Consider the following 6,000-nt stretch of genomic DNA (forward strand, 5'->3'; position numbering starts at 1 on the left):
GCAGTGTTTGAGAGAGCAAGGTGTGGCCCTGCAAATCAGGGGAGTCCATACACATGGATTTGGCCAATAAATCAAAAAACCTCAGCGAAAAGGATGCTTGTTGAGATAGGGTTTTCCTAGCACCAAAATTGTGAGAGAGGCCGAGTTCCCTTTTCCTTTCAGCCCACGCAGCTTCAACGTGGGATGGACCCCCGAGGCACAGTTGCATCACATTTACTGAATGAGAGATGCCCCTGATTCCAGTCTTTGCCTCCTCTCCCTCCTCCCAGGTGGTAGTGAAGGACACAGTGGCTGGGATGTAATCCCCACCCCAGACCCCCAAGTTTACTGTTGAGCTAGTCTCATGGTAGCTAGAAGGGGAAGATCTTCGACCAGATGATTCACCCTTTGAGAAAAATTTCAAATAAAAAATGTATTGAGGTTAAAAGTGAGCTCAATGAAAAACCCCAGTTTTTGTTTCTCTTGCAATAATGTAAAAACATACCTTTAATTTTTACAGCTTCCTGAAGTTAAAATACAATTGTGGACTTTGTGGTTTTAGCAGAAGTGTACAAAAAAGGGTTGTTCACCTCCCTTATGGGAGTGGAAGTGAGGAAGGAGAGGAGAGCATTTAGGGTGCTGGGTTGTAGGAGCCCACCAGCAACCTAATTCTCCTCACTGTTGGAAAAGGAGAAATGGAGGGGCTCTCTCTGGGGCAGGGTATGGCACACAGCTGATACTTAATGTGAGTTTTGTGGACTGACTGGGACTGGAGGAAGATCTTTGCTTAGATCTGAAGGTGAACTCCATTGATTACTAATTGACATTTGGGAAACTTGTTTCTCTCAAGGCTTTCCTCATTCTTGCTGCTGACTCCTCCTTAACCCTACCCGTCCCCCAGCTTCTGAGGCCACAGGGTTCCCATCTTCCCAGCAAGACCCTATGCCATCCTCCACAAACATATTAGGCCATTCTTCCTATAATAGTGCTTGGGACATAGCCCCCTTGTGGACCCCAATACAGACTTTTAGCATGACTTTCAGGGATTCCCTTGCTCTTTCACACATGTTACTTACCTTCACACAAGCCATGCCCCCAGCTCCTGGTGCACATAGTGTGGTGGACTTCGGAGTTAGACAAATCTGAGCTTGAATCCCAGCTCTGCCGATTACTGGATTACCTTGGACAAGTTATTTAACCCCTCTGGACCTCGAGTTCTTCATCTAATATATTAACAGTACCTATCTCAGAAGGTTGTGAAATGTCAACAAACTATTATGTGTGCAGTACTTAGCCCAGCACCAAGCACAGAGTAAGTGCTGGGTAAATGGGAGTTCTTGTTTTCAGTACAGTTTGCACCTGCTTCCTTTTTTTAAAAAAAAACAAAAATATATTTCCATTGATTTTAGGGAGAGGAATGGAGAGGGATAGAGAGACCATTCCTCTTGCTTCTTTTTAAAACAAAAATATATAGTCAATGATTTTTAGGGAGAGGAATGGAGAGGGATAGAGAGAGAACATCAATGAGAGAAACATTGATCAGCTGCCTCCTGCACGCTGCGTAGTGGGGATAGAGCTCACAACTCGGGCATGTGCCCTGACCGAGAATCGAACTGTGACCTTCTGGTTCATGGGCCAGTGCTTAACCACGGAGCCACATCGCCTGGGCTCTGCTTCCTTCTTGTCCCCATGAAGCCCTGTGACTCCCATCTTTTCAGGCCCAACCCCAGTAGCATCCCATCATAGGACTTCTCTGTGGCCTTGCTAGCCTATGAGTTCATAACCCAGGCATGTGCCCTGACCGAGAATCGAACTGTGACCTTCTGGTTCATGGGCCAGTGCTTAACCACGGAGCCACATCGCCTGGGCTCTGCTTCCTTCTTGTCCCCATGAAGCCCTGTGACTCCCATCTTTTCAGGCCCAACCCCAGTAGCATCCCATCATAGGACTTCTCTGTGGCCTTGCTAGCCTAGAAGGTTGTTCCCTCTACCCAGTTACAGCTCCTGTTTGTGCTGCTTTCCTAGATGTTTCTTGAAATAGAGTTTGGGATTTTGGGGACCCTCTGTGATGGAGGTGCTCAGGACTTTCAGAGGCTGAGGATAACCAGAAGCAGGAAGAAGTGATCATAAACTCCAATTTGTCCTCTACAGAAAGGCCTCCTCTGCTTCTGAAGGTGACAGCAGAGGCCTGGCCTCCAGGTCTTTGTTGCGGATGTTTTTGCCTCCCTGTCCCCAGGGGAAGGGGGAGGGAGATGGGAAGGGGACACCAAGGAAGCCTGTGGTGCCTAGTGAGGTCTGTAGCAGTATCCTGAGGTGTTAATTAGATTCCACATATGAGTGAGATGGTGTGATACTTGTCTTTCTCTGACTGGCTTGTTTTGCTTAGCATAATACTCTCCAGGTCCCTCCATGCTGTCTCAAAGTCAAGTCGTTTAATATTTAGGTTCTCTGTCTCTCTTAGTTTTTCTTTTATTTATTGAAGAAGCCTGGCTATTTAATTTGTAGATTTTTCCCTCCTTCTCAATTTTGCTGATTACATCCCTGCTGTCTAGTTTAATAGGTTCCCCTGTCCCTTGTTTTTCCTGCAAATTAGCGGTTAGATACAAAGGCTTGATTATATTTAATTAAGAAAATTTTTTTAATTAGCATTTTTTAACATGAATCAGGGAAAGCGCTTCTTTAAAAAAAATTTTTTTTTTTTAAATTTTTATTGATTTCAGAGAGGAAGGGAAAGGGAGAGATAGAAACATCAATGATGAGAGTGATTCATTCATTGGTTGCAGCCTGGGCAAGTGCCTTTGACTGGAATCAAACCAGGGACCTGTCATTGTGCACGCCGTCGCTCTGGCCACTGAGCCAAACCGGGCAGGGCAATATATTTGATTTTAAAAAGAATATTTAAGAAGTAATATTTGTACTTTCATTGGGAGGCACACAGTACCTAGTTGTTTCTCTTTTTGTGACATAAGGAATCATTGATATTTATCGCCTAGAATAATTATTTCAGTAGGGCTTGCAAAATGGTGATATTTTGTGTTTCCTTCTGCAATTGCCATTTTGAATACTTTTATACCGGGAAACTTCCAGTAATCAACTACGTGGTTACTCTGAAAGTCAGTCTAGTTAGGAGAGGCAGGATAAATGCTTGATTGTTTCTCATATTTACCAGCTTTCAAAATAATGAGTTGGTTTTCTAACATTCTCCAAAGATGAGTTATGAGTTTTATTTGTTCTCCTTTTTGTTTTAGTATCATAACACAGTATGGATGTTAATATATTTGTTGTGGTGTTCAAATTGTCCCTTGGCCAGTGGGAGCTTATTCAGTAGCCTGCCAAGTCTTTTGGACACAACCTTGTAGACCAGGGGTGGGCAAACTTTTTGACTCGAGGGCCACAATGGGTTCTTAAACTGGACCGGAGGGCCTGAACGAAAGCATGGATGGAGTGTTTGTGTGAACTAATATAAATTCAAAGTAGACATCATTACATAAAAGGGTACGGTCTTTTTTTTTTTTTTTTTTAGTTTTATTCATTTCAAATGGGCCGGATCCGGCCCGCAGGCCGTAGTTTGCCCACGGCTGTTGTAGACCAAGCATGTCAAACTTATGGCCTGCCAGCTGCGAGTTTGACATGCTTGTTGTACACTTTGAGGGTTTCCCTACTTCTGGATGACAATAGGTTCTAATCTTTTTTTTTTTTTAAATATATTTTATTGATTTTTCACAGAGAGGAAGGGAGATAGAGAGTTAGAAACATTGATGAGAGAGAAACATCGACCAGCTGCCTCCTGCACATCTCCCACTGGGGATGTGCCCACAACCCAGGTACACGCCCCTGACCGGAATCGAACCCGGGACCCCTCAGTCCGCAGGCTGACGCTCCATCCAGTGAGCCAAACCGGTTTCGGCGGTTCTAATCTTATTTTGTACATTTCCTGAACCAGACCTAGAGTCATCATTTCTCTTAGGGGACCTGGCTCTCTTTATTGAACACTGATATGTAGAGACCATAATCTGAGTCCACAGGGTTCTCACTACTACTGGGTTGGTCATTATTTCTAGGAGTTTTCTATGGATTAGCTCTTTTATTACTCAGAAATGTGGACATACAGAAAAGCATATAGCTTGCTGGATTATTCAGCCACAACTCAGGTGGTGGTTCCAGATGCCACCTTCCAGATTTGGAGTGGAGGCACTGCCTGACCCTTGGGCCAGTCGGGACATCTCCTTCCTGTTCTAAAGAAGCATGATTAACATTCAGGAAGGGGAGAGCCCGTGAGTTAGGCAGTTGGGGAGCTTTGTTGAAGAGCTCCCGCGTGTGATATGCTGGCTGTCTTTCAGAACACTTTATCCCTCTCTGTCCCGAGTCATTTGTTTTCTATTCATTGCACCACCTCCTTCTGCATTTCAACATTATTTCACAAGAGACAGTCTCATCTGGGAAGAAGAAGGCGAGACTCCAAGCTGAGCTTGCCCAGTCACCAGTCACATGAAACTGCAGATGCAAATGTGGTTGGTGTCTTCCAGGAGTGGCAAGTCACTCAGTACTAATTATGGTGTGACTGGAAAGTTAGAGACCAGCTCTGGGAGGGTTGCAAAAGCTGTAGGAAGTGCTTTTCCCTGAGCGCAGCTGATGGGAGGGCAAAACCGTGGGACTTGGACTTGAGAATGTATTTGTAGTTTTAAAAGCAGATTGGAGAGAGTCTTCTGATTGAGATGGCAGAGGCAGGAGAAAAACATGACATTCTTTTCACTCTGAGCAGAAGGTCCTGGCAATAAACATCTGGAAACTTGTCCACTGAAAAAAGAAAAGTGATACATAAATGCATATGTACAGAAGCCTATTTCAAAAGGAAATCAAACTTGCTAGTAAAATGTTTGAGGTTGCATTAAGAACTGATAGTGCATATAAACTTTAGATGATTTTGTGGTTTGTTTCTGTGTAATACGGGAAGTTGTTGGTCATTGAATTCATTGAATTAGTCAAAATACTTCCCCAAAGATTTAATTTTAAATCACTTCTGATAGAGTAATTTTATTTTTATGTGATATGGCTTCATGTTCATATTTTACGTTACATGTTTTGTTTTTTTCTTTTCTAAAAAATGTATAATTTTTCTGCAGTGGTCCATATACCTGTTTCCCTTATAATATGTGGTTATCTAAGTTAATATTTATGTACGCCATACTTAATTTGTAAGTTTAAAGCAAATCTGGAAAAAATTAAATAACTTAAATTAAAAAAAATAAAGAAAAGACAAGTGAATTGGAGGAAAGGGCCTCATTGGAGGTGGGGAGAACATTTTGCAGGGCCTTACAGTAACCTAGGCCAGAGATGATGGCAGTCTGTCAGGCATTGGCAGGGAGCACTGAGGGGAAAGTTTAGGAAGAGGAATTGATAGGACTGGAGGGTTAGATAAGGAGGCTGATGGTGGCACAGCTATATAAACATCCTAAAACCATTGAATTGTACACTTAAATGGGCGAATTGTATGGTATATGAATTATATCTCAGTAAAACTGTTCCAAAAAAAAAAATTAGACCAAGGAGGCGGGAAGAGGGAATGGTATTAGTGCTCTCAGAAATGTGAAACTGCATGGAGTGTCAGCGGAGCTTGAGAAAGTGGGAAGAGAGAGTAGAGCACGTGTCAGGGATGTGCAGGGCTGAGGGAGGATAGGAACCTCGGCTGCTGCATGGAAGGGCTTGGGTACCTTGGAAGGACATGCAGCTCAGGAGGGATGAGGTTATGATTTAAAAAAGAGAGAGAGACACATATTCTTCAGTTAGGTGAAAGGCAATGTGTGGGAAACGTTGCCTAAGGTTTTCTGTTTATGTTCTTGTCTGGAAACATTTTATGTTCTGTTCTGCTTGTCAAAGGAGACTATATTGAATTAGTGAGTTTAAATGACTACAGCTGGGACAGAACACTAGTTTAGCTCAATCCAAACTCCCTCAGAGTCAGATCTGGTCCAAAGCAAGAGATAACACAGTCCTGACCATCCAGTGACCACAGCAAGGGGAA

At 43.3% G+C, this 6,000-nt stretch overlaps 1 protein-coding gene across 1 annotated transcript in view; it reads left to right on the forward strand.

Annotated features, from left to right (window-relative positions):
- Positions 1–6,000, forward strand: part of ATP6V0D1 (ATPase, H+ transporting, lysosomal 38kDa, V0 subunit d1) — a 37,131-nt gene that overhangs the window by 749 nt on the left and 30,382 nt on the right. The gene's annotated exons all lie outside the window — the stretch shown is intronic.

Source organism: Myotis davidii, unplaced genomic scaffold, assembly GCF_000327345.1.
Source record: "Myotis davidii unplaced genomic scaffold, ASM32734v1 scaffold243, whole genome shotgun sequence".
Taxonomy (NCBI): domain Eukaryota; kingdom Metazoa; phylum Chordata; class Mammalia; order Chiroptera; family Vespertilionidae; genus Myotis; species Myotis davidii.